This window comes from Aotus nancymaae, unplaced genomic scaffold (assembly GCF_030222135.1).
Source record: "Aotus nancymaae isolate 86718 unplaced genomic scaffold, 86718_ANA_hifiasm-v0.15.2.pri h1tg000014l, whole genome shotgun sequence".
Taxonomy (NCBI): Eukaryota; Metazoa; Chordata; class Mammalia; order Primates; family Aotidae; genus Aotus; species Aotus nancymaae.
In genome coordinates, this window is record NW_026988425.1 from 113,496,095 (window position 1) to 113,521,888 (window position 25,794).

At 37.1% G+C, this 25,794-nt stretch overlaps 1 long non-coding RNA gene across 3 annotated transcripts in view; it reads left to right on the forward strand.

The window, feature by feature from the left end:
* Nucleotides 1–546: 546 nt before the first annotated feature.
* LOC105707670 (uncharacterized) overlaps nt 547–25,794 on the forward strand; it is a 242,600-nt gene continuing 217,352 nt past the window's right edge. For all 3 annotated transcript variants that reach the window (XR_010342637.1, XR_001105148.2, XR_001105149.2), the window contains exon 1: nt 547–716. This is a non-coding gene — a long non-coding RNA (uncharacterized LOC105707670). The remainder of the gene's footprint in view (nt 717–25,794) is intronic.

Genomic DNA, 25,794 nt, shown 5'->3' on the forward strand with positions numbered 1-25,794 from the left:
TATACAAAACTCATTTTCCCTTTTTCTTCTTTTACTGTCCTTTTCCCTTTCCCTCTTTTCCTCTCTCCCTTTCTTCCTTTTTAAATATTTTTCAAACACATTAAAATCCAATATAGCTTTTGAATTCATTTTTCTTGTTTTATCCAGGCATTGCTGTGTAAGTGGCAAAAGTGACTCCTGCCCCAGCCCTGCAAGGGTAAGATAAAGGCTCGTCATCTGTGCATGCGTCCATCTGAGTGGAACGTGAGTCCTGGCAGCTGCCGCCACCGCGCCGGTCCCTCCTGTAATCCAAGCCTGGTGTCAAGAGGACGCGGCGCCTGCGAGGCAAGCGCCGCGACCCTCTCGGGTTGCCCTAAACGCGCTGGTCTATCACGCCACCGTACAACACAATTAGCCGCTGACACCAGGTGCTGCCTGGTTCTTGCCACGTTACACTTCTCGCGTTTCTCGCAACGGTGTTTGTAAAGTGCTCCCCCCTCTTTCTAATTAGCCGCGCTGCGCCCTCCACTTCCGCATCCAACTGCGCAGGCGCCAGGGCCTCGGAGTCGCCTCTGGCAAACAGGCTCTGCTAAGCGCGGCGTCCGCGCTCAGTGGTGGCAAGACGGCGGAAGGCCTGTCACGAGGCAAAGTGTATTCCACATGCTGCGGCTGAAGCCACTCCCCTTTTGTGCATGCTTCAAGAAGAGACGAAGGAAAGCGTCTATACATAAGCTCAGGTAACATCACCGCTGCGTGCGTCCCTTTGCTACTGTTGCGTGCTGGGCTTGGAAAGGTTTTGGAGGGGCGTAGTCCCCGCGTTTCACACTCTGACCCTCTTTGAAGTGGCTGCAGGTAGCCCGGCTGCTTTGTACATTCAAGGCCCTGCTCCTCCTCATCCCCGCAGTAAACAATACTTGCTTCATTTTTTCCCCAGTAGTAATTATCCTTATATATTTACGTAAAGGGGCTGCCCTCCGAGTGAGCACAAATGCCGACGACCGTAGGAGTTAGTTACTCTGTGCCTGACTGTATTGCATTAGCTGCTAATTACTCTGAGGTCTCCCTAAAGCCTCTGGTCTTCTCCACTAAAGCACACTGTGTCATTTAAATTTACATTGCGTCATAATACCCTGGTGTTAGGACATAGCCAAGTGTATTTTGACGTGTATGGTTTGTTTTCCCCCAATGGTGCTGCAGGAAGTTGCAGCAGGTGTGGCCCGACCCCCTAGGCAAGAGGCGTGGATTCAGGTTGACCAGTTTTACTCCTGATGAAGGTGGGCAGATCAGTTGGCTCTGGAGTAATGAGTAGTCCCTTCCTCACTGACCATCGCAAGCTAAATGTTCTTGCATTCTTTCTGCTCTGGTGAGACGTAACTTGTGTTTATGAAATGCTAGCCAGGTGATTTACATTTATTTCTATAGCACCTGTGAACTGGACGTTATTATTCTCATTTCACCACAAGGAAAATGGTACTCAGCTTTATGAAGCAAATCCACTCAAGACAGCCTTCTCAGAGAGTGGGTGCAAGGCCTGAATGTGAATCCTGGCCTGTCTCTTAAGTACTAGTGTGCACTCCTACACCACAGGATTAGGGGATATACTGGAAAATCAAAAGAGTTAAATTGTTGTAGGGTTGTTTGAGGTGTGTTTATATTTATTATGCAGATGTATCTTCGTTGATATAATTTTTATTTATTTTTTGAGATGGAGTCTCTGTCATCCAAGCTGGAGTGCAGTGGTATGATCTCAACTCACTGCAACTTTCACCTCCTGGGTTCAAGTAATTCTCTTGCCTCAGCCTTTCTAGTAGCTGGGGCTACAAGCATGCACCACTACGTCTGGCTAATTTTTTTTTTTTTTTTTTTTTTGAGACAGAGTTTTGCTCCTGTTGCCCAGGCTGGAGTGCAATGGTATGATCTCGGCTCACCCCAACCTTTGCCTCCTGGGTTCGAGTGATTCTACCTCAACCTCCCAAGCAGCTGGGATTACAGGACTGTTCCACCATGCCTGGCTAATTTTGTACAGGGTTTCTTCATGTTGGTCAAGCTGGTCTCAAACTCCCGACCTGAGGTGATCTGCCCGCCTCGGTCTCCCAAAATGCAGGGATTACAGGTGTGAGCCACTGCACCTGGGCTACTTTTTTTATTTTTAGTAGAGATGGGGTTTGCCATGTTGGCCAGGCTGGTCTTGAACTCCTGACCTCAAGTGAATCCACCTGCCTTGGCCTCCCAAAGTGGTGGGACCACAGGCATGATCCATCATGCCTGGACAATTTTTAATTATTTTATTTTTAAAAATAGAAACAGGGTCTTGCTAGACTGACCAAGCTGATCTCTTAATTCCTGGCCTCAAGTGATCCTCCTGCCTCTGCCTTCCAAAGTGCTGGGATTATAGGCATGAGCCACATACCCAACCTGATATAATTTTTGATTAACTGATCTTCACAAACACCATACACAGTGGGTCAGACCTGTTGCTCATATAACATTGTAGGTCATTCCACAGGTTCAAGGTGAACAGGCAATCTGGACCAGAAACTCCCATAGGCCCTTTGTTCAACAAAGCACGCATTACCTCTAGCACATTTCAAAATGTATTATTCTTCCAACTCAATCACTAAAAATCAGTGGTCTTAACTAGCTCTTTATTTTATGGGATACCTTTGAGTGCTATACAACTATATGACACATTCTCAGAAATGGTGGTTCAAGAGTAGCAAGACATGAGTGCAGTACCTTTTCTGTTATGTCAGTTCAGGGGTGTAACTTGTATTAAAAAAACAGAGCTAGTCTCTGCTGCTCCAAGCAGGGAATCACACTCAAAAGGCATTTGACAGTAATCAGAGCAAAATTTCAGGCTAATGCTAAGACTCTCTGAAGTTAATGTGGTTCAATAAAAGGGATTAGCCTTTTTCATAGTTAACCCAGTAGTTCTGGGATGAAGCTGCCATATCATGAGCAAACACGGGGCAGAGACTTGTAGTAAACGGCATGATGTGAAAACCAGCTCCACTCTTCACTAGCTCAAGGGAACAGCCAAGTGGTAAAATAGGGATCTAATAGCCTCTGGTACAGAATAGGAACTGAAGGCAACTCTTTCTCTTCCTCTGCTTCCTTCTTTTTCTCTTCATTGTCTTCTTTCCTTACTTGTCCTGTATCTTAGATTTTACCACTGCATTCCAAAGACAATGGAACCTCTTTGACTTCTCCCTTTCTTACACCATCGGCATTTCACCTGAACAACCTCCTGTCTCTTCAGCATTTTCGGTGTTTCTCACAGCCCTGTGACCATTCCCATGGCCTGCATCATTTCTCCCTTCCTGTGTCTTCTTCCCACCTTCCAGACACCTTTCTTAACGCTGGCGGACTTGTCTTTCTGAAATTCAGGCAAAGCCGTGTCATTCCATTTTATTTCTTCAATACTAACTTCTTCAAATCTGCAAAAAGTAAAGAAGCCCAGTTTTTTTTTGTTTGTGTGTTTTTGCTAATTTTTACTGAAGTATATTTGACCATGGGATAACTATTAACATTTTTATGGGGCACTAAAATTACAAGGACTGCAATTTGAGAATCAAAAAGCTGCATAGTAGCCTCCCCCCTTATCTGCAAAGGATAACATCAAGCCCTGCATGTACTGTTTTTTCCTATGTATACATACCTATCTGTGATACATTTAATTTACAAATTAGACACAGCAAAAGATTAATGAGAACACTAGTAACAAAGTAGCACGATTATAACAATATACTGTAATACAAGTTATGAATATGGTCTCTTTTTCTCTCTCTCTCTCAAAATATCTTATTGTGTTGTACTCATTCTTCTTCTTGTGATGATATGAGATGACAAAATGCCAAGTGATGAGTTGAAGTGAGGTGAATGACTTAAGCACTGGGATACAGTGTTTAACACTTATGAATTATTTATTTCTAGAATTTTTTATTTAATATTTTCAGACCGCCATTGACCTCAGATAACTGAAACTGTGGAAAGAGAAACTGTAGATAAAGAAGAACTACAATACTAAGCTTTTTGTGTGGCTTCATAGAAGCATTTCTTCCTCTTCCGTTATTACTTGGTTGATGACAGTAAAGAGAAACATTGTCAGTAGGTTCATTTTTAGGCTAACCTTTAATGAGCATTTACTCTATGCCAGCTACTGTGTTAGGCATTTTACATGCACCATCTTACATTAATCTTTCTCAACCCCTATTTGGAAATAGCTATTAATATTATTTTCCAGAGTGAAAAAGAGGCTAGATAACTCTTCTAAGCACTTTAGTAGGATAATAGAGTTGGGATGGAAATAGAAATGGGATAGATGCCATTTTCATGTAGGAAGACCCATTTTGGTGTTTTGTTTGGACATAAGGAGTATTTTTAAAGTTTGGCACACATCAGGACATTTGCCAATCCAGATTCTTCTAAGGTGTGCTTCCTTGCTGTAATTAGGGAAGGGCCTCTGACACTCACATCTGAAATACAAGGAAGACATACAGGTGAAACTTTTTTTTTTTTTTTTTTTTTCACAGAAACATTTCACCTCCTCTGGCCCAAAGCACCTCCACTAGTGGTGCTTACACTCCAATCCACCCCTTTTGGAAAACATCAACTGTCCCTTTATGAAATTATAATGGGAAGGCCCATGTGTATGGGAATGAAAATAAACAATCCAACTTTTCTCAAGGGAGATATATTGTAATATTGTGAAGGACTCATTATCACCTTAACAAAAAGCCAAGATTTGATAAGGAATTCCTTTCACAGTGTGCTCCCTGAAGATAAGGTACCTGGGTTGGGCACAGTGGCTTATGCCTGTAATCCCAGCACTTTGGGAGGCCAAGGTGGGTGGATCACTTGAGGTCAGGAGTTCGAGACCACCCTGGCCAACATGGTGAAACCCTGTCTATACCAAAAATACAAAAATTAGCTGGGCATGATGGCACATATCTGGAATCTAAGTTACTTGAAAGGCTGAGGCACAAGAATCATTTGAACCTGGGAGGTGGAGGTTGCAGGGAGCCAAGATCACACTATTGTACTCCAGCCTGGGTGACAGAGCACAACTCTGTCTCTTTTTTTTTTTTTTTTTTTTTTTTGTATTGCAAATATTTTCTTCAGGTCTGTGGCTTGCCTTTTCATTTTCTTTCTTTTTTTTTTTTTTAAAGAGAGAGAGAGAGAATAGGAAGGAGGAAAAAGGAAGAGAAAGAGAGAGAGAGAATGGGGAGGAGGGAGAAGGAAAAGAAAGAGGGAGAGAGAATGGGAGTATTGCTTTCTTGCCCAGGCTAGAATGCAATTTAGTAATGGGTATTGAAAACCTCTTTTATACTGATAATTATACTTAATGATGTAGTCAGGAAGGAATAAGGGAAGAAGATAACAAACAAACAGCCAACCAATATTTAATTTAAACCTATGAAATGCTATGCGATTACTGAGGAGTGATTTACTTCCAATTATATAGTCACCTTTGGAATAGGTGTGAGGTGGTAATGTATGTTTTGTGTATTTGAAGTGGAGAGTTCTATAAATGTTTATTAAGTTTACTTGTTCCGCGTCTGAGTTCAAGTTCTGAATATCCTTGTTAATTTTCTATCTCGTTGATCTATAGAATCGTTAGCTCTTCTTGTTGCATTGATCCTTTTGCCATTATGTAATGTCATTCCTCGCCTCTTTTGATCTTTGTTGCTTTAAAGTCTACTTTATCAGAGGCGAGAATTGCATCTCCTGCTTTTTGTTTATTAGTTTATTTTTACTCTCTGTTTGATTGGTAAATCTTCCTCCTTCTCTCTGAGTCTTTGTGTATTGTTTCATGTAAGATGGGCCCGGATGGAGCATACCGATGGGTTTTGGCTTTTTATCCAATTAAAATATATATAAGTTTAATACCGGCGTTTGATGCTAGCTGGCTGTTTTGCCCATTAGTTGATGTAAATTTTTTATTGTGTTAAAGTTCTTTGCTTTTTGATATATTTTTGGAAAGGCTGATATTGGTTGTTCCTTTATACGTATAGTGCTTCTTTCAGAAGCTCTTGTAAAGCAGGCCTGGTGGTGGTGAACTCTCTAAGTACTTGTTTGTTCGCAAAAGATTTAATTTTTTCTTTGCTCATAAAGCTTAGTTTGGCTGGATAGGAAATTCTGGGTTGAAAGTTCTTTTCTTTAAGGATGTTAAATATTCGTCCCCACTCTTTTCTGGCTTGTAGCGTTTCTGCTGAGAGATCTGCTGTAAGTCTGATAGGTTTCCCTTTATGGGTAACCTGACCTTTCTCTCTGGCTACCCTTAGTATTTTCTCCTTCATTTCAACCCTAATAAATCTGGCGATTATGTGCCTTGGGGTTGGTCTTCTTGAAGAATATCTTTGTGGTGTTCTCTGTATTACCTGGAGTTGAATATTACCCTGCCTTGCTAGGTTGAAACCTGCTTCTGTTATTGGAACACACGTGTAATCTATTAAGCCTTGTTCCGTTACTGATGAGGAATCCCCTGTAGAGGGAGAGGCATTCTGATTTTGAGTATTCTCTACCTTTTTACGCTGGTTTCTTCCCTTCATTATATATTTGTCCATCTGTCGTCTTTATAATTACCGACTTTCTAACTGGGTCTCTGACGTCCAACTTGTTGATTCCCTGCGCCGAAATCTGAGCAATCCACTGAGCCGGCCAAAACAGCGGTGTTAAGATTGATGGTGCTTTTCTGCCCGGAATCTCCGGACTCTGCACCAAGAACTGGCGTGCTAAGGCACCAGCAAAACCGCCACGCCGGCCACAAGAGTCGCCCTGGCGACCCGTGGAGCTCCTCCACTGGGAATCTCCTGGTCCGTGAGCAACTAATATTCGTCTGAAAGTGTGGCGTCCTCTCGTTCTTTGCGCTTTCACTGGGAGGTACGTGCCCGAGCTGCTAATCATCAGCCATCTTGGATCTCTCTCCGAAACTTTTAAAAAGACCACATTGGTTCTCCCAACTCTGTCTTGTTTCAGATCTGCTTGTGGCTCCAGTCATGTTGTAAATGAAATCAGTTATTACCCCTGCTGTCTGATTTTCAACCAAGAGCTAAAATTTTTACCACTTTTTTTGGTTACCAAGGGGTTTCTAGTTTAAAATGATTTATCTCCTTTGGTTTAATAACAGGAGATTGGGATTACAATCCTGAGTTTGGTTCAGAAATAAAGTGAAACCACACATGGTCTGCCCGTTGCGGGGAGAAGCCAGATACTCATGCTTAAGCGTAAGGAGAACTTGCGGGGAATCACAACACCTATGAAGATCCTGCTGCCTGGTTTCTTGGCTGTCCTGTGATAACAGTGCACACTGCAGCCTCAAAACTGAATGGAGGGCCTTCTTTGCAGGACATGGGACTGCTCATTGTCAAGAGAACAATTGAGTTTCTATCTGATCAATCCAAAAGTGGGTAGTTGTGTGACCTCAAGCAAGCCACTTCATTCTTCTGGATTTGGGGTTTTAAAATCCACATAGCGAACCCATCCCAGCAACCCTGGCATCTTGCTCTTTCTCAGATCCTTTCAGCATCCTCACGCCTCTGCTTCCAAGGCTCCATCTGTCTATCATGTTCCTCTTACTTCAGATATACACAGCCTCACTTATTTATTCCAAAGCATGGATCATTGTTTAGCCTATTTTACTTTTTTACAACTTTATTTTTTGGAGCAGTTTTACATTTAGGAAAGATTGCACAAAAAATAGAGTTCCCCTGTAACCCCTCCTCCCCATTCCCGCTCCCTCAGTTTCCCCTATTATTAATATCTTACAATAGTGTGGTATATTTGTCAGAATTAATGAGTTGATATTGATACATCATGGTCTACTGAATCCCATATTTACATTAGGGTTCACTCTTTGAGTTGTGCATTCTATGGATTTTAACAAATATACAGTGATATGTATCTTCTATTACAGGATCATATAGAATAATCCCTTTGCCCTAACCGCCCCACCCCACACACGCACAAACCCTGTGTTCCATCTCTTCGTTTCTCCTTCCTTTATCCCAAACTTCTGGCAATCACTGACCTTTTTACTGTCTCTTCACAGAATTTCAGATAGCTGGAATCATACAACATGCAGCCTTTTCAGACTAGCTTCTTTCATTTAGTGATAGGTATTTAAGTTTCTCCATCATTTTTCATGGCTTGATAGCTCATATCTTTTTTTGTTTTTGAGATGAAGTCTTGCTTTGATGCCCAGTCTGGAGTGCAGTGGTGCAGTGTTGACTCACTGCAGCCAGTGATTCTCCTGTCCCAGCTATCCTGCTGGGATTATAGGCACACGCCATCATGCCCTGCTAATTTTTGCATTTTTAATAAAGACGGTTTCGCCATGTTGGCCAGGCTGTTCTCGAACTCCTGACCTCAGGCGATCCGCCCACTTGGCCTCCCAAAGTGTTGAGATTACAGGCATGAGCTCGGCCTCATTTCTTGTCATTGACTAATACTCCACTATATGAATATTTTGTTTATCCATTCACCTATGGAAGGTTATCTTGGTTGCTTCCAATTACTAGGAATTATGAATAAAGCTACTATGAACATGATGTGCAGGTTTTCTTTTGGATATACATTTCCAATTCATCTGCATAAGAAACTAGCAGTGAAACAGCTGGATGATGTAGTAAGCCTACATACAGCTTTGTAAAAGACACCAGACTGTCTTCCAAAATGGCGGTACTAATTTACTTTTTTACTCTTAAAAGTTTAACTATGTACCTCACCAATTATGAAAGTGCCTCTTTTTTACAGTTCCCTCAATGGAACCTGTTGTCAAACTTTCAGATTTTTGCCAGTCTGCTAGGTGAGAAATTATATTTCAGGGTAATTTTCATTTATACTTCTCTTTGTGTGAGTGAGCTTGGTATGTTCTGCGTGTTTGAGGGTCACTTGGTTTTCTATTTCTGTGAACTGACAATTCATATCTCATGCTCATGTTTCAATCAGGTTCTTACTGGGTTTTTTGGCCTCTATTTTTAACAGGTCTGTGTAGACTAGGGGTATAAATTTTTCATTTGTGTTATAAACTGGAAATATTTTCCCAAATTTGACATTTGTCTTTTTACTTTACTTTTTTTTTTAACTGTGACACATTCTCTTTATTGTAGTCAATTTTATAATTCTTTCCCTCATAACTTAATGATTTTGAGTTATAGTTAGAAAAACATTTCCCTTCTGAGGTTATGGAAGAATTCATCTACTTTTTAAAATCTCTAATCCATTTGGAATGTATTCTGCTGTAAACTGTGAACAAAAGATTAAATTTTATGTTATTCCATATGGTGATCCATGATCCTAGCATCATTTATTAAAAGCTCTACTTGTATTCCCACTGATTTTTCAGATGACATTTTTATATATGCCAAATTTATGTTTGGAATTGTGGACTCTTTCTGGGTTTTATAATTTGTTCGGCCCACCTGTTCATTTATGCAGGCATCAAAACATACCATTTTCTTTATAGTTCATTTATAATATTTCAATATCTGGTGATAAATATTTCTTAGTATTGCTGCAGAAGAATATTTTTATCAATTGAGATATAATATATGTACAATAAACCTCATTCATTTAACTTGTACTATTCAAAGTACTCCAATAAGTATATTCACTGTGAAACCACTGCTACTATCACAATGCCAATAATTTCCAAAACCAGCATACATTTCCTGTTGCCACTTTGAAGTTCATTCTGCTCCTTGTAAATGAGTGATCTGCTTTTTGTCAACGTAGATTAGTTTGCATTTTGTAGACTTTAACGTACATGGAAACATGCTGTAACTCTTTTAATATTACTTCTTGACTCTGCATAATTATTTTCAGATGCATATTATGTCAGTAGTTTATTCTTTTTGTGATCAAGTAGAATTTCATATTATATGAGTAAACTGCACTTTATTTATCCATTCACCTGTTCATGACATTTGGTGAGTTACACTTGGCTTTTAAAAATGAAACTGCTATAAACATTTCCGTACGATGTTTTGTGAACGTATACTTTCCAACCTTAGGTAAATACTTAGGAGTAGAATGCTGAGTCATGTGGTAGGTGTATGTTAAATGTTTTTAAAACGGCAAACTGTTTTTTTAAAGTAAATGTGCCATTTTGCATTCCACCAAAGTTCCAATTGTTGCATGTTTTCATCAATGCCTGGTGTTGGCATCTTCTATATTTTGACTATTATAATGGATATGTACAGTTATCATTTGGTGATTTTAATTTAGATTTATCTCAAGATTAGTGAATTTGAGCATCTTTTAATGGGATTATCGCCATTTTTCTTTCTTTTAAGAATAGTGTGTTCAAATTTTTGCCTTTTAAAATATTTTGTTTTTTATATTATTGTATTATATGAATTCTTTATGTATTCTGGATATATGTATTACAAAAATGTCTGTCGTTCTGTACTTTGCTTTTAATTGTATAAAATGCAAACTTATTTTTTTTTACTTCATTACAATCATATTTATCATTCTAAGTGGTTTGTGTGTCAGATGCCCAAGCTAAGAAATCTTTGTCTCTCCCAAAACTGCAGAAACTTTTTTTACATTTTTTTTTTTTTTTTTAAAGGTTTTACCTTTGACATTATATCTATGCATCATCTCTGGTAAATGCTGTATGTGCTGTGATATACAGGTCACTTTGATTTGCATTTGGAAGTCCAGTTGTTTCATCGTGGTATGTTGTAGCTAACTCTCATTTTTTATTGTCAAGAATCAACTGGCAACGTATGTGTGAGACTATTTCTAAACTTTATTTGGTTCTGTTTATCCGTATGTTTGTTCTTTCTCCAATGCCATATGGTCTTGAAATCAGGTAGTGTAAATTTTCTATCTTGATTCTTTTCTAAATCAGGTAGTGTAAATTTTCTATTTTGATTCTTTACTCTTACAGCTTGTTTGAACTTCCACACAAATTTTAGAACTGTCTTCTCAAATTTCTAACATTTTTTTTTCCACAGAAAAGCATAGTAACATTTTAATTAGCATGAAGTTGAACATTTAGATTAATTTGGGAAGAAACATTGTTTTTTTTTTTTAATTCAGGAAACCAATATTTCTCTGTATATATTTAGGTCATCTTTCATATCCTGTAACAACATTTTGTAGTTTTCAGTGTAAATGTTTGTATCTCTTTTTAATTTTTCTAACTATTTTGTGTTTTTTTGATGTTATTGCAAATGGCAATTTTTTGTTTTAGTTTCTCACTGGTGTTAGTGTACAAGAATACATTTGATTTTCCTAGATTTACCTTTAAGAGCTTTATAAATTTACTTTGTTGTTTTGTAGAATTCTTAGGATTTTTATGTAAACAATTTTGTCATCTTCAAATAGAGTTTTATTTCTTCCTTTCCATTCTCTGTGCCTTTTGTTTCTTCTTCTTGCCTTTTAATAATAGTTAGAACATGTAGTATAATTCTTTTTAATTTTTTTAATTTTTATGGTAAATAGTAGGTGTAAATGTTTTTGGGATATTTTGATCTGTATCGTACACAATGTATACAATGTGTAATAATCACATGAAAGTAAAGCGAGTATCCATCACTCAAGCATTTACCATTTCTGTGTGTAATGATAAATCATTCCAATTATACATTTTTAGGTTATTTTAAAATTTATAATAAATTATTGTTGACTGTAGTCACCCTGTTGTGCAATCAAATACTAGATCTTATTCACTCTCTCTAATTATATCTTTGTACTCATTAACGATGCCCACACTCTCCTCTCCCACTACCCTTTCCAGCCTCTGATAACAATTATTCTACTTAATATCTCCATGAATTCAATTATTTTAATTTTTAATTCTCACGAATGAGCAAGAAAACGTGAAATTTGTCTTTCTCTGCCTGGCTTATTTCACATAACATAATGTTCTCCAATTCCATCTTTGTTGCGAATAACAGGATTTCATTTTTTTTTTTATGGCTTAATGGTATAATTTGAAGTCAGGAAATGTGATTCCTTCAGTTTTGTTCTTTTTGCTCAGGACAGCTTTGGCTATTCTGGATCTTTTGTGATTCCATATAAATTTTAGAATTGTGTTTTCTATTTCTGTGAAGAACGTCATTGGTATTTTTATAGGAATTGCATTGAATTTGTAGATTGCTGAGTAGTATGGCCATTTTAACAACATTGATTCTTCCAATTCATAAACAGGGAATATCTTTCCATTTTTTGTGTCCTCATCAATTTCTTGCATCAGTATATTATAATTTTCACTGTAGAGCTCTTTCACTTCTTTGGTCAAGTTTATTCTTGGATATTTTATTTTATTTGGAGCTATAGTAAATGAGATTACTTTTGTGCTTTCATTTTCAGATTATTTGCTATTGTCAGATAGAAATACTAGTAATTTTTGCATGTTGATTCTGTATGCTGAAATTTTACTCAATTTTTTTTATCAGTTCTAATAGTTTTTTGCTGGAGTCTTTCGTTTTTTCCAAATATAAGATTATATCATCTGCAGATAAGGATAACTTGACTTCTTCCTTTGCAACTTGGATGTTCATTATTTCTTTCTCTGTCTGATTGCTCTGGTTAGGACTTCTAGTACTATGTTGAATAATGGTGGTGAAAGTAGGCATCCTGGTCTTGTTCCAGATCTTACAGAAAAGGCTTTCAGTTTTTCCTCATTCAATATGCCTCTGTCATATATGGCTTTTATTATGTTGAAGTATATTCCTTTTATATCCAGTTTTTTGAGAGTTTTAATCATAAAGGGATATTGAATTTTATGCAATGCTTTTTCAGTATCAGTTGAAATGATCATACGGTTTTTGTCTTTCATTTTGTTTATATGATGTATCACACTAATTGATCTGCATATGTTGAACCATCCTTGCTTCCCTGGGATAAATCCCACATGGTCATGATGAATGATCTTTTTAATGTATTGTTGAATTCAGTTTGCTAGTATTTTATTGAGAATTTTTGCATCAATGTTCATCAGATATATTGGCCTGTAGTTTTTGTTTGTTTGTTTTGCTTTGTTTTTTAACATGTCTTTTTTTTCTAGTTTTGGTATCAGGGTAATGCTGATCTCTTAAAATGAGTTGGAAGTATTCCCTTCTCCTTTATTTCTCAGTATACTTTGAATGGGATTAGTATTCCTTCTTCTTTAAATGTGGGTTAGAATCCAACTGTGAAGTCATTAGGTCCCGTGCTTTTCTTTAATGGTAGCCTTTTTTATCATAGCTCAATCTTGTCACTTACTGCATTATTCACGTTTTGGATTTCTTCATGGTTCAATCTTTGCAGGTTATATCTAAAAATTTATCCATTTCTTCCATGTTTTCTAATTTATTGGCATATTTGCTCATATTAGCTCCTAATGGTCCTTTGAATTTCTGTGCTACCGGATGTGATGTCTCCTTTTTCATCTATGATTTTATTTGTTTGAATCTTCTCTTTTTATTCTTAATTCAATTGGCCAAAGGCTTGTCAATTTTTTTTATCTTTATAAACTTGTCATTTCACTGATATTTTTATTTTTATAAATTTTAGTTTACGTCTACTCTGATCATTATTTTTCTTTTATTAATTTTTGGTTTGGTTTATTTTGCTTTTATAGTTCTGTAAGATGCAGTGTTAGGGTCTTTTTTTTTTTTTTTTACTTTTTTTTTTACTTTTTTGATGTAGGCACTTAGTGTCACAAATTTTCCTCTTAGTACTGCTTTTGCTGTTCTCATAGGTATTGGTATGTAGTTTTTCCATTTTCATTTGTTTCAAGAAATTTTAAAATTTCTTTCTTAATTTCTTCATTGATCCAAAGGTCATTTAGAGGCATATTGTTTAATTTTCATGTGTTTGTATGGCTTCCAAAATTCCTTTTATTATTGATTGCCAGTTTTATTTCATCATGGTCAGAGAAGATACTTGATATGATTTCAATTTTTTTTGAATTTTTAAAGACTTGTTTTGTGACATAACATATGGTCTGCCCTTGAGAATGAGCTGTGTGCTGAGGAGAAGGATATGTCTTCTGTAGCTTTTGAATGAAATGTTCTATAAATATATAATTCTAAATAAAAATGTTAAGTCTGGAAATTCTTATCTTATTCTTGCTTATGAAAAGTGTTAAGTGTTTCACCTTTAAGTATATTAGCTATATGCTGTTTGTATATGATTTTTATTAGATCAAGGAACATCCCTTCTAATCAGAATTTGTGTAAGTTTTCATCATTTTCTTTTTTTTTTTTTTTTTTTTTTTTTTTTTGAGACGGAGTCTCGCTCTTGTTACCCAGGCTGGAGTGCAATGGCGCAATCTCGGCTCACCGCAACCTCCGCCTCCTGGGTTCAGGCAATTCTCCTGCCTCAGCCTCCTGAGTAGCTGGGATTACAGGCACGCGCCACCGTGCCCAGCTAATTTTTTTGTATTAATAGAGACGGGGTTTCACAATGTTGACCAGGATGGTCTCGATCTCTCGACCTCGTGATCCACCCGCCTCGGCCTCCCGAAGTGCTGGGATTACAGGCTTGAGCCACCGCGCCCGGCCTCATCATTTTCTTTTCAATTTTGTCAAATACTTTTTCCATTGCAGTTGACATATGTGTTTTCTCCTATATTCTGTAAACATAATAAATTATGGCATCAATCACAGACTCCAAGAGTTTATACTAATGGGCCAGCTTTATTACAAAGAATGAAGTAGTGACAGAAGAAGGAAAATATCTGTTGGTAAGGGTCCAGGGATCTCAGGCATAGGCTTTTTATCCTATCACTGCTGCATCACAACAGGGCACTTTGAGCGCTGTTCTAGAATCACTACTGGCAAGTACGTGAAGGACTTCAGTACCAGAGAGGCCCAGAGTCTGCTCATGGTCACAAAGATTCCTTTTTTGCTGTGTAAACATCTTTCATCTTTGAGCCCTTACACTCTCCTTCAATCCAGCCAAGCTTTACTGAAACCAGGTGTAATTGATAAACCTAATTTTTATTTTTTATTTTAAGTTCCAGGGTACATTTGCAGGATGAGTCCGTTTGTTACATAGGTAAATATTTGCTATGATGGTTTGCTGTACCTATCAGCCCATTACCTCAGTGTTAAGCCCGGCATGCGTCATCTATCTTTCCTGATGCTCTCCATCCCTGTGCCCCCTCCTGAGAGGCCCCAGTATGTGTTGTTCCCTTCCCTGTGTTCATGGGTTCTCATTGTTCAGCTCCCACCTTGTAAGTCAGAAGAGGCAGTCTTTGGTTTTCTGTTCCTGTGTTAGTTTGCTGAAAATAAAGGCTTCTAGCTCCATCCATGTACCTGCAAAAGACATGACCTCACTCCTTTTATGGCTGCATAGTATTCCATGGTGTAATATACTACATTTTTTTAAATCAGTCTCTCATTCATGGACATTTGGGTTAATTTATGTCTTTGCTATTGTGATAGTGCTGCAATGAACATACACATGCATGTATCTTTATAATAGAATTATTTATATTCCTATGGGTATATACTCAGTAATGGGATTTCTAGGTCAAATGATATTTCTGTTTCTAGGTCTTTGAGGAATCGCCACATCGTTTTCTCTAATGGCTGAACTAATTTACATTCCCACCAACAATGTATAAGCATCCCTATTTGTGCAACCTCTCCAGTATCTGCTGTTTCTTGACTTTTTAGTAATTGCCATTCTGACTGGTGTGAGATGGTGTCTCATTGTGGTTTCGATTTGCATTTCTCTAATGAACAGTGATGTTGAGCTTCTTTTCATATGTTTATTAGCTGCATGAATGTCTTCTTTTGAGAAATGTCTGTTCATATCCTTTGCCCACTTTTTAATGAGGTTGTTCATTTTTTTTCTTCTAAATTTGTTTAAGTTCCTTGTAGATTCTGGATATTAGACCTTTGTCAGATGGATAGATTGAACAATTTTTCTCCCATTGAGTAGGTTGTCTGTTTGCTGTAATGATAGTTTCTTTTGCTGTGCAGAAGCTCTTTACTTAGATCCCAATTGTTCATTTTTGCTTTTTTTGCAATCGCTTTTGACTTTTTTTCTTTTCTTTTTTAATTATACTTTAAGTTCTGTGATACAGGTGCATAAAGTGCAGATTTGTTACATAGGTATACATGCGCCATGGTGGTTTGCTGCACCCATCAACCTGTGATCTACATTAGGTATTTCTCCTAATGCTAGTTTGCTGCACCCATCAACCTGTGATCTACATTAGGTATTTCTCCTAATGCTATCCCTCCCCATCCCCTCATCCACTGACAGGCCCCAGTGTGTGATGTTCCCCTCCCTGTGTCCATGTGTTCTCATTGTTCACCTCCCCGTTATGAGTGAGAATATGTGGTGTTTGGTTTTCTGTTCCTGTGTTAGTTTGCTGAGAATGATGGTTTTCAGCTTCATCCATGTCCCTGCAAAGGACACGAACTCATCCTTTTTTATAGCTACATAGTATTCCATGGTGTGTGTGTGCCACATTTTCTTAATCTAGTCTATCATTGATGAGCATTTGGTTTGGTTCCAAGTCTTTGCTATTGTGAACAGTGCTGCAATAAACATAGGTGTGCATGTGTCTTTATAGTAGAATGATTTCTAATCTTTCGGGTATATACCCAGTAATAAGAGTACTAGGTCAAATAGTATTTCTGGTTCTAGATCCTTGAGGAATCACTGCACTATCTTCTACAATGGTTGAACTAATTTACACTCCCACCAACAGTGTAAAAGCATTCTTATTTCTCCACATCCTCTCCAGCATCTGTTGTTTCCTGACTTTTTAATGATTGCAATTCTAACTGGTATAAGATGGTGTCACATTGTGGTTTTGATTTGCATTTCTCCAATGACCAATGATGATGAACTTTTTTTCATATGTTGGTTGGCTGCATAAAAGTCTTCTTGTCTAAAACACCAAAAGCAATGGCAACAAAAGCCAAAATTGACAAATGGGATCTAATTAAACTAAAGAGCTTCTGCACAGCAAAAGAAACTATCATCAGAGTGAACAGGTAATCTAGAGAATAGGAGAAAAGATTTACAGTTATCTATCTGACAAAGGGCTAATATCTAGAATCTACAAGGAATTTAAACAAACTTACAAAAAAAAAAAAAAAAAAAACCACCAAACAACCCCATCAAAAAGTGGGCAAAGGATAAGAACAGACATTTCTCAAAAGAAAGCCTTTGACATTTTCATCATGAAATCTTTGCTCGTGCGTGTTTCCAGAATGCTTTTATCTAGATTTTATTCCAGAGTTTTTATAGTTTTGGGTTTTACATTTAAGGCTTATCCATCTAGAGTTAATTTTTGTATAAGGTATAAGGCACGGGTCCACTTTTAATTTTCTGCACGTGGCTGGCTGTTCACTCAGCACCGGTTATTAAATAATGAATTGCTTGGCTTTGTCAGGTTTGTAGAAGATCAGATGACTGTAGATGCATGAACTTATTTCTGATTTGCCTATTCTGTTCCATTGGTCTATGTGTCTGTTTTTGTACCAGTATCATGCTGATTTGGTTGCTGCTGCCTTGTAGTATGAAGTCAGGTAGGGCGATGCCTCCAGCTTTGTTCTTTTTGCTTAGAATTGCCTTAGCTATTTGGGCTCATTTTGGTTCCATATGAATTTTAAAACAGTTTTTGTCTAATTCTGTGAAGAAGGTCAATGGTAGTTTAACAGGAATAGCATTGAATCTATAAATTAATCTGGGCAATACGGCCATTTTCATGATACTGATTTTTCTTATCCATGAGCATGGAGTGTTTTTCCAAATTTGCTTGTGTCCTCTCTGATTTCCTTGATTAATGGTTTGTAGTTCTTGAAGAGGTCCTTTACTTTCCTTGTTAGCTGTATTCATAGGTATTTTATTCTCTTTGTAGCAATTGTGAATGGGAGTTCATTCATGATTTGGCTGTCTGCTTCTCTGGTGTTGGTGTCTAGGAAGGCTTGTGAGTTTTCCACATTGATTTTGTATCCTGAGACTTTGCCAAAGTTGCTTATCACCTCAAGAAACCTTTGGGCTGAGACGATGGTGTTTTCTAGATACAGGATTATGTCATCTGCAAATAGAGACAGTTTGACTTCCTTTCTTCTTATCTGAATACACTTTATCTCTTTCTCTTGCCTAATTGACCTGGCTAGAACTTCCAATACTCTGTTGAATAGGAGTGGTAAGAGAAGGCATTCTTGTTTTGTGCTGATTTTCAAGGGGAATGCTTCTAGCTTTTGCCTATTCAGTATAGTATTGACTGTGGATTTTCCATAAATGGATCTTATTATTTTATGGTATATTCCTTCAATACGTAGTTTATTGAGAGGAGTTTTTAACATGAAGGGATGTTGAATTTTATCAAAGGCCTTTTCTGTGTCTATTGAGATAATCATGTGTTTTTTGGTTTAGTTCTGTTTATGTGATGAATTACATTTATTGATTTGCATATGTTGAACCAGCCTTGCATCCCAGGGTTGAAGCCAACTCGATTGTGGTGGGTAAGGTTTTTGATACGCTGCTGGATTTAGCTGCCAGTATTTTATTGAGGATTTTTGCATTGGTGTTCATCAGGGATATTGGGCTGATGTTTTCTTTTCTTTTTCTTTCTTTTTTTTGTTGTTGAATCTCTGCCAGGTTTTGGTATCAGGATGATGTAAGCCTCATAGAATGAGTTAGAGAGGCCAATTGTTCGGAATAGTTTCAGAAGAAATGATGTTATCAGCTTCTCTTTGTACCTCTGGTAGAATTTGGCTGTAAATCCATCTGGTACTGGGCTTTTTTTTTTTGGTTGGTGGGCTATTTATTATTTATTACAATTTCAGAACTCATTATTGGTCTGTTCAGGGATTCAGCTTCTTCATGGTTCAGTCTTGGGAGGGTGTATGTGTCCCAGAATTTATTCATGTCTTCTAGATTTTCTAGCGTATTTGCATAGAGGTGTTTATATACCTTTTTGATGATTGTTTCTGTGGGGTCAGTGGCAATATCCCCTTTATAATTTTTATTTTGTCTATTTGATTCTTCTCACTTTTCTTCTCTATTAGTCTAGCTAGTAACCTACCTATTTTATTACTTTTTTCAAAAAACCAGCTCCTGGATTCATCGATTTTTTGAAGGATTTTTTGTGTCTCTATCTCCTTCAGTTCCACTCTGATGTTGGTTATTTCTTTTCTTCTGCTAGCTTTGAGGTTTGCTTGCTCTTGCTTCTCCAGTCCTTTTAGTTGCGATGTTAGGATGTTGATTTGAGATCTTTCTAGCCTTTTGGTGTGAACATTTAGTGCCACAAATTTTTCTTTTAACTGCTTTAGCTGTATCCCAGAGATTCTGGTATGTTGTCTCTTTGTTCTCATTGGTTTCAAAAAACTTTTGATTTCTGCCTTAATTTCATCATTTACCCAGGAGTCATTCAAAAGCAGATTGTTCAATTTCTAAGTGGTTGTGTAGTTGTGAGTGCGTTTCTTAATCTTGAGTTCTAATTTGATTGCACTGTGATCTGAGAGACTGTAAAGATTTCAGTTATTTTCATTTGCTGAGGAGTGATATACTTCCAATTTTGTGATCAGTTTTTAGAGTAAGTGTCATGTGGTGCTGAGATGAATGTATATTCTGTTGTTTTGGGGTGGAGAGTTCTGGCTGCCCCTTGGTGGAGCAAATGTCTTGTGCTGGCGGGAATCCCTCTCATGCAGACTACCCAGACACTTCAGAGTCAGCAGGCAGGCAGGATAAACTAGGTCTGCTGGACCCAGAGACCGTGGCCACCCCTTCCCCCAGGAGCTCTGTCCCAGGAAGATCAGAGTTCTGTCTGTAGACCCCTGGCTGGAGTTGCTGAAGTTCCTTCAGGGAGATCCCACCTGCTGAGGAGGGATGGATCTGGGTCCTACCTAAATAAGCAGTCTTGCCACAATCTGCCACAGCTGCTGTGCTGTGCCGTGCTGTGCCATGGGGAATTCCTCCTCATCCAAATTGCCCAGTCTCCCTGGCACTGGGAGGGGAAAATGGCTCTCAGGACCACTGTGATGGTGACCACCCCTCCCTCTGGGAACTCGGTGATCTTAGGCAGTCTCTAGCTTGCTTCTGCTGGCTGCAACCTCAGACAGTCCCAGGAGTTTGCACAACTCTGTACTTGGTACCCAAGGCCTTAGTGGCATGGGATCAAGAGGGGATCTCCTAACCCATAGGTTGCACAGATCTGTGAAAAAGCATGGTTTCTTGGGTGGGGTAGCACAATCATTCACTGACTCCCTTGGCTGGGGTGGGAGCTCCTCTTGTCCTGTGTGGCTCCAAGGTGGGCTGTTACTCCATCCTGCTTTTCCTTTCTCTCTGTGGGTCGTGCCAACCACTTAGTCCTAGTGAGAGAACTTGGATACCTCAGTTGAAGGTGCAGGATTCACTCACCCTTTTTGTTCTTGTCTGTGGGAGCCACTGACAGCAGCTGCTTCTAATCAGCTATCTTGGTCACTCCTCCCCTAAATCTAATTATTAATGAGCAGTGTTCATAAGCTGCTAAATTCTTTGTGGCATCTCATGTACAGGTGTTTGCAGAACATCACTGATCTTTAATTAATAGATTGCATAGCATTGACTAAGAATCAGTAGATCTGGAAATGAGCATGGTCAATCCAGACTAACTAAAATTAGTGAAAGCTATGTATTACATCGATTAATTTTTGAATATTAAAACAAATCTTGCATGCCTGTATAAAGCCTTTTGGGTCATGGTATAATGTCTATTTTATATATCTTTTTTGGATTGAATTTGCTAATAGTTTGTTCATGAGTGATTGTATTTATTCACTCATTCATTATTTATTTCAATAGCCTTTGGTGTACAAGTGGTTTTTGGTTACATGGGTGAATTATATAGTAATGAATTCTGAGATTTCAGTGCACCCATCACCTGAGTAGTGTACATTGTACTCAATGTGTAGTTTTTTATTCCTGGCTCCCCACCCAACCTCCCCCTTCTGAGTCTCTAAAGTTCGTTCTATGACTCTGTATGCCTTTGCATACTCATAGCTTGGCTCACACTTATAAATGAGAACATACAGTTTTTGATTTTCCACTCCTGTGTTATTTCACTTAGAATAATGGCCTCTTGCCCCATCCAAGTCACTGCAAAATAGATTATTTTATTCTTTTTAATGGCAGAGTAGTATTCCATGCTGTATATAAATAACATTTTATTTATCTACTCATTAGTCAATGGGCGCATAGATTGGGTTCCACTCTTTGCAATTGTAAATTTTGCTGCTATAAACATGTGTGCAAATGTCTTTTTCAAATAACGACTTATTTTCTTTTCTTTTGGATACCCACTAGCAGATTGCTGGATTAAATGGTAGATCTACTTTCAGCTCTTTAAGGAATCATCATTCTGTTTCCATAGAGGTTTTCTTTTTAATAATGGCCATTCTTGCAGGAGTAAGATGGTATCTCATTGTGGTTTTAATTTGCATTCCGTGTTGTCTAGTGATGTTGAGCATTTTTTTTATATATTTGCTGGCTCTTTGCATATCTTCTTTTGAAAAATGTCTATTCATGTACTTTGCTCATATTTTAATGGGATTATTTGCTTTTTTTCTTGGTGTGTTTTTTTATTGTACTTTAGGTTCTGAGGTACATGTGCAGATCATGGGATTGTTGCATAGGTACATACATGGCAATATGATTTGCTGCCTCCATCCCCCCATCACCTATGGCATTTCTCCCCATGTTATCCCTCCCCAACCTCCCTGCCCCTTGCTGTCCATGGATGGCTTCTGTTTTTCTGTTCAGTTAATTGCATTGCTTCTGGGTTAAAAGGTGTTACACACTAAGGAACATGGTTATCACTCCAGAAAAATTAAGTTACTTTTGACCAGAAATTTTTGCCACTTGTATTAATTTTTGTTAATGTATTTATCAGATTTTAGTATCAGGACATGCTGACCTTATTAAAAAATTCAAAAAGTGTTTCCTCTTTCCTTTTTTTCTGAGAACTTTTATGTAATATTGTTTATATCTTCATTGAATGTTTGATAGAATTCACCACTAAAATCATATGGACCAGGAGTTTTCTTGGTGGGAAAATTTTAGATAATACATTTTATTTTATAGGTATTTTGCTATTCAGGTTTTCTGTTTCATCTTTTGTCAGTTTTGTATTTTTTCAAGACATCTGTACATTTTATGTAAATTGTCTTATTTGTTGGGATGATGTGATCATTATATTATCATATTACACTTTTAATATCTGCTGATTCTGTAGTGATAACCCTTTTCTCACTCCTGATACTGGTAAATTGCATTCTCTTTTTCCTTGCTCAGTCTAGGTAAAGTTTTATCTTTTTGCTGATCTTTCAAAGAACTAACTTTTGCTTCTGTTAATTTATCAGCACTGGTGATTCTTTATGATATAAGCTTTAGGCTTCATATGATGTCTATAAACAGAACAAGATACTACACCAGACAATGTGTGTGTGTGTGTGTGTGTGTGTGTGTGTGTGTTGTCTGGTGTATTATCTGTGTTGTCTGTGTGTGTGTATTTATTTAAATAAATACACACACACCTACACACACATATATTCAGCCATTTATATTCATCCAGTTACCATTTATGCTTCTTTTTATTTATTCCTGAAGATCTAAGTTTTACTCTGGTATAATTGCCCATGAGCCTAAAAAAATTGTTTATAATTTCTTATAGTGAGACCTGTTGCTAACAAGCTATTTTAGTTTTCTTTAATCAAAAAACTTAAAAAATATAGTTATTGCATATACAAATTTGACTTAGTTTATTTTTTTTCTCTTATATCATCTTAACCCATTTATGCTGGAGGCTGCAAATTTTTTTATGAAAAATTAGACCTTGGTGATAATCTTGAGCAGTAGGATATAAATTACTCCTGCAAACTTAGCATTCCAATAATGGCACATTACACATAAATGGGTTAAATATGGTTCTTTTGTCTTCAAATCTGTTATTTCTGAGGAAGAGTTCATGTCATTGTAATTATACTACACCTGTTAGAAAGTGTCATTTTTCTCTGTCTACTTGTAAGATTTTATCTTTATTTTTGGTTTCCATCAGTTTGAAAATTATGTGTCTTGGTATGCTTTTCTTCATATTTGTTCTCTTTGGGGTTTACTGAACCCCTCCAAGTCTGTAAATTGACACCATTCACCAAAGTTGAGAAACTTTTGGTAATTATTTCTTCAAATGTCTTTCTTCTGTCTCCCCACTTGCCTTTTCAACTCCAATTGCCTTTTCAACTCCAATTGCATATATTTTAGATATATTAATCTTGATCCATATAACATTGAAACTCAGTGTATTACTTTGTGCCTGTTTTTTTAGATACATCTTTCAGTCTTAGAATATCAATGAGATTCTTTGTTATATTTTCTGTTTTTCTATTGAGTTTCCTATCTTTTCCTTATTATGAGTGTACCCAGTCATTGAATGTAGTAGTAAGAATTGTTCTAAATTATTTGAAAATTTTGTCATTTAGGTCCCATTGAGACCTCAGATTTTGGTTATTTTTATTGAGAGTGGCTTATCTATTCCTGGTATTTCAAATGTCAAGTAAGTTTTTTTGTCTTCTAGACATTGTTACTGTCCTATTATGGAGACTTCTTTTTTTTTTATTTTTTAATTCTTCTCAAGAGTTTTGTGGCTTTTCTTTTAATGAGCAATTAGCTTGGTTGAACAATGTGATTTTTTTTTTTTCTACAAGTGACAGCCGCTCAGAGCTAAGTTGAATTATTTTGGCCTTATCTATGCAGCTTTGAGTCTACCCCACATATGCATTTTTCAGTGGTCCCATTGAGACTTGGCAGAATTTACACAAACAGACCTTGGGCTCTTCTCCCTTTCTCTTGTCTAGGACTACCCTCTCACTATATAGCAGTTAAGCCTGCTCTGGTTTCAGTCTTTTTTAGGCCAGAGACGTGGTGGATTTTCTTTCAGAGCTTCAGCTGTCCTGCAGCATGCTGTGACTAAGACCTTCCTTCAGGCCAAAGTCACAAAGACAGAAAACTCATTTTGTGCTGTCCTTTGTTCCAAATTTTATATCCCTTCTGAAATATACCTACTCTTTCTTCACTCTCCAAAATCTCCTGGACACTGCATATTTGTATTTTCCTGAGTTTTTATTTTGCCTGTGGGAGAGTTGGTCTACTGGGATCTTATTTTACGTAATGAAATCAGAACCATCAGGAATAATTTCCTAAAACTTTTTAGAATTTACAAAAAAATTTATGCCTTTTATGAAGGAAAATGTAAAATATATAAAATAACAATAATAAATATAATTTGCTACCTCAATAACTCAAAATGACAAATATATTTTTGTATCAGATTTATTTTAAAATTATATATAAATATGAAGAACATATTTTTAAACAAATATGGGTTTTTGTCATATATTTTAATCAACATTTTAAAAGTGTTTTGAACATTTTTTTGTGGTCAATAAATGCAGATATAATGTACCTATCAATTCACTGATCATTGCTCATTCAGGTTGTTTTAAAGTTTCCTCAGTTATAAGTTATATAGCAGTAGATATCTTAATATGGATAAACTAATTATATTTAACTTTCATGCACATAAAACTTGAGAAAGGGAACCCTGCATGGCCTGAGCCATTCCTGCAAGATACTTGCTCTTTTTTTTTTTTTTTGGAGACAGAGTCTCACTCTGATCCCCAGGCTGGAGTGCAATGTCGTGGTCTCAGCTCACTGCAATCTCTGTCTCCTGGGTTCAAGTGATTCTCCTGCCTCAGCCTCCTAAGTAGCTGGGATTATAGGTACATGCCACCACACCCTGTTAATTTTTGTATTGTTAGTAGAGATAGGGTTTCACTATTTTGGCCAGGCTGGTCTTGAACTCCTGACCTCATGACCTACCCACTTTGGCCTCCCAAAGTGTTGGGATTACAGGCATGAACTACTGTGCCTGACCAGCACTTGCTTTTAAATCCAGCTCCCAATAGAATATCTTAATCAAATTTTGGATCTAAAATTTATCTTAAATAAAAAAATGGCACTAATACATTCAGGACTATTTTGAAATCAATACAAATTTTGAATAACTATAATCAAACAGGTAATGTTGGAAGAGGATAGACAATTTTGTCAATGAGATAAAATAGGAAATTTAGTTTTTGGTGCAGTCTCAAGAGTGGGGAAAGATTATTCACAATGCATGCTGTGCCAGTTTCTATCTCCATAATGCAAATAACATTAGACTTATACCATGAAATGTATATAGAACAAATTCCATATAGACTAAATAACTAAATTTGAAAGATTATGAAGTGTTACAATTATTCTGTATTAAGAAGATCTTCCTAAGTAGGACATAAAACTTGAAAGTCCCTCAAATAAGACTTCCTGTTTTAACTAAATAGAGTTGAACATCCTCTTCATGAAAAAGATACCTTCAAATTCAAAATTAAGCAAAAAGTTAATTTGATAACATACCTTGAATATATACAAATCTCCCAGTCATACTAGAGAAGTGGAAAGAAAGGAAATAAAAAGCAGTTTTCAGAAGAGAAAATACAAATAGCTGAGACATACGTGAGACAACACTCAGTCCCATTGACAATCAGGAAAATACAAAATAAAACAGAACAGTGAGTTTTGTAAGGGAGGAACAAGGAAACAGAATAACAGGGGGAAAAAGCTGATTGGTTAACATCAAATTACTTCAGGTTACTTTTTTTGTAAGAGTTAAAGCAGAGAGAATGTCCTTAATACTTGGACTCAGGTACACTGGAGTCTCCTGTTTTCAAGAAAGCTATTCTGTTTAGGGATTTATCTGCTTCCTTACAGCTTCAGTTTGATCATGTGGCATGAAATGGAATCACTCATTGCCTAGAAAGAAAAATTCCT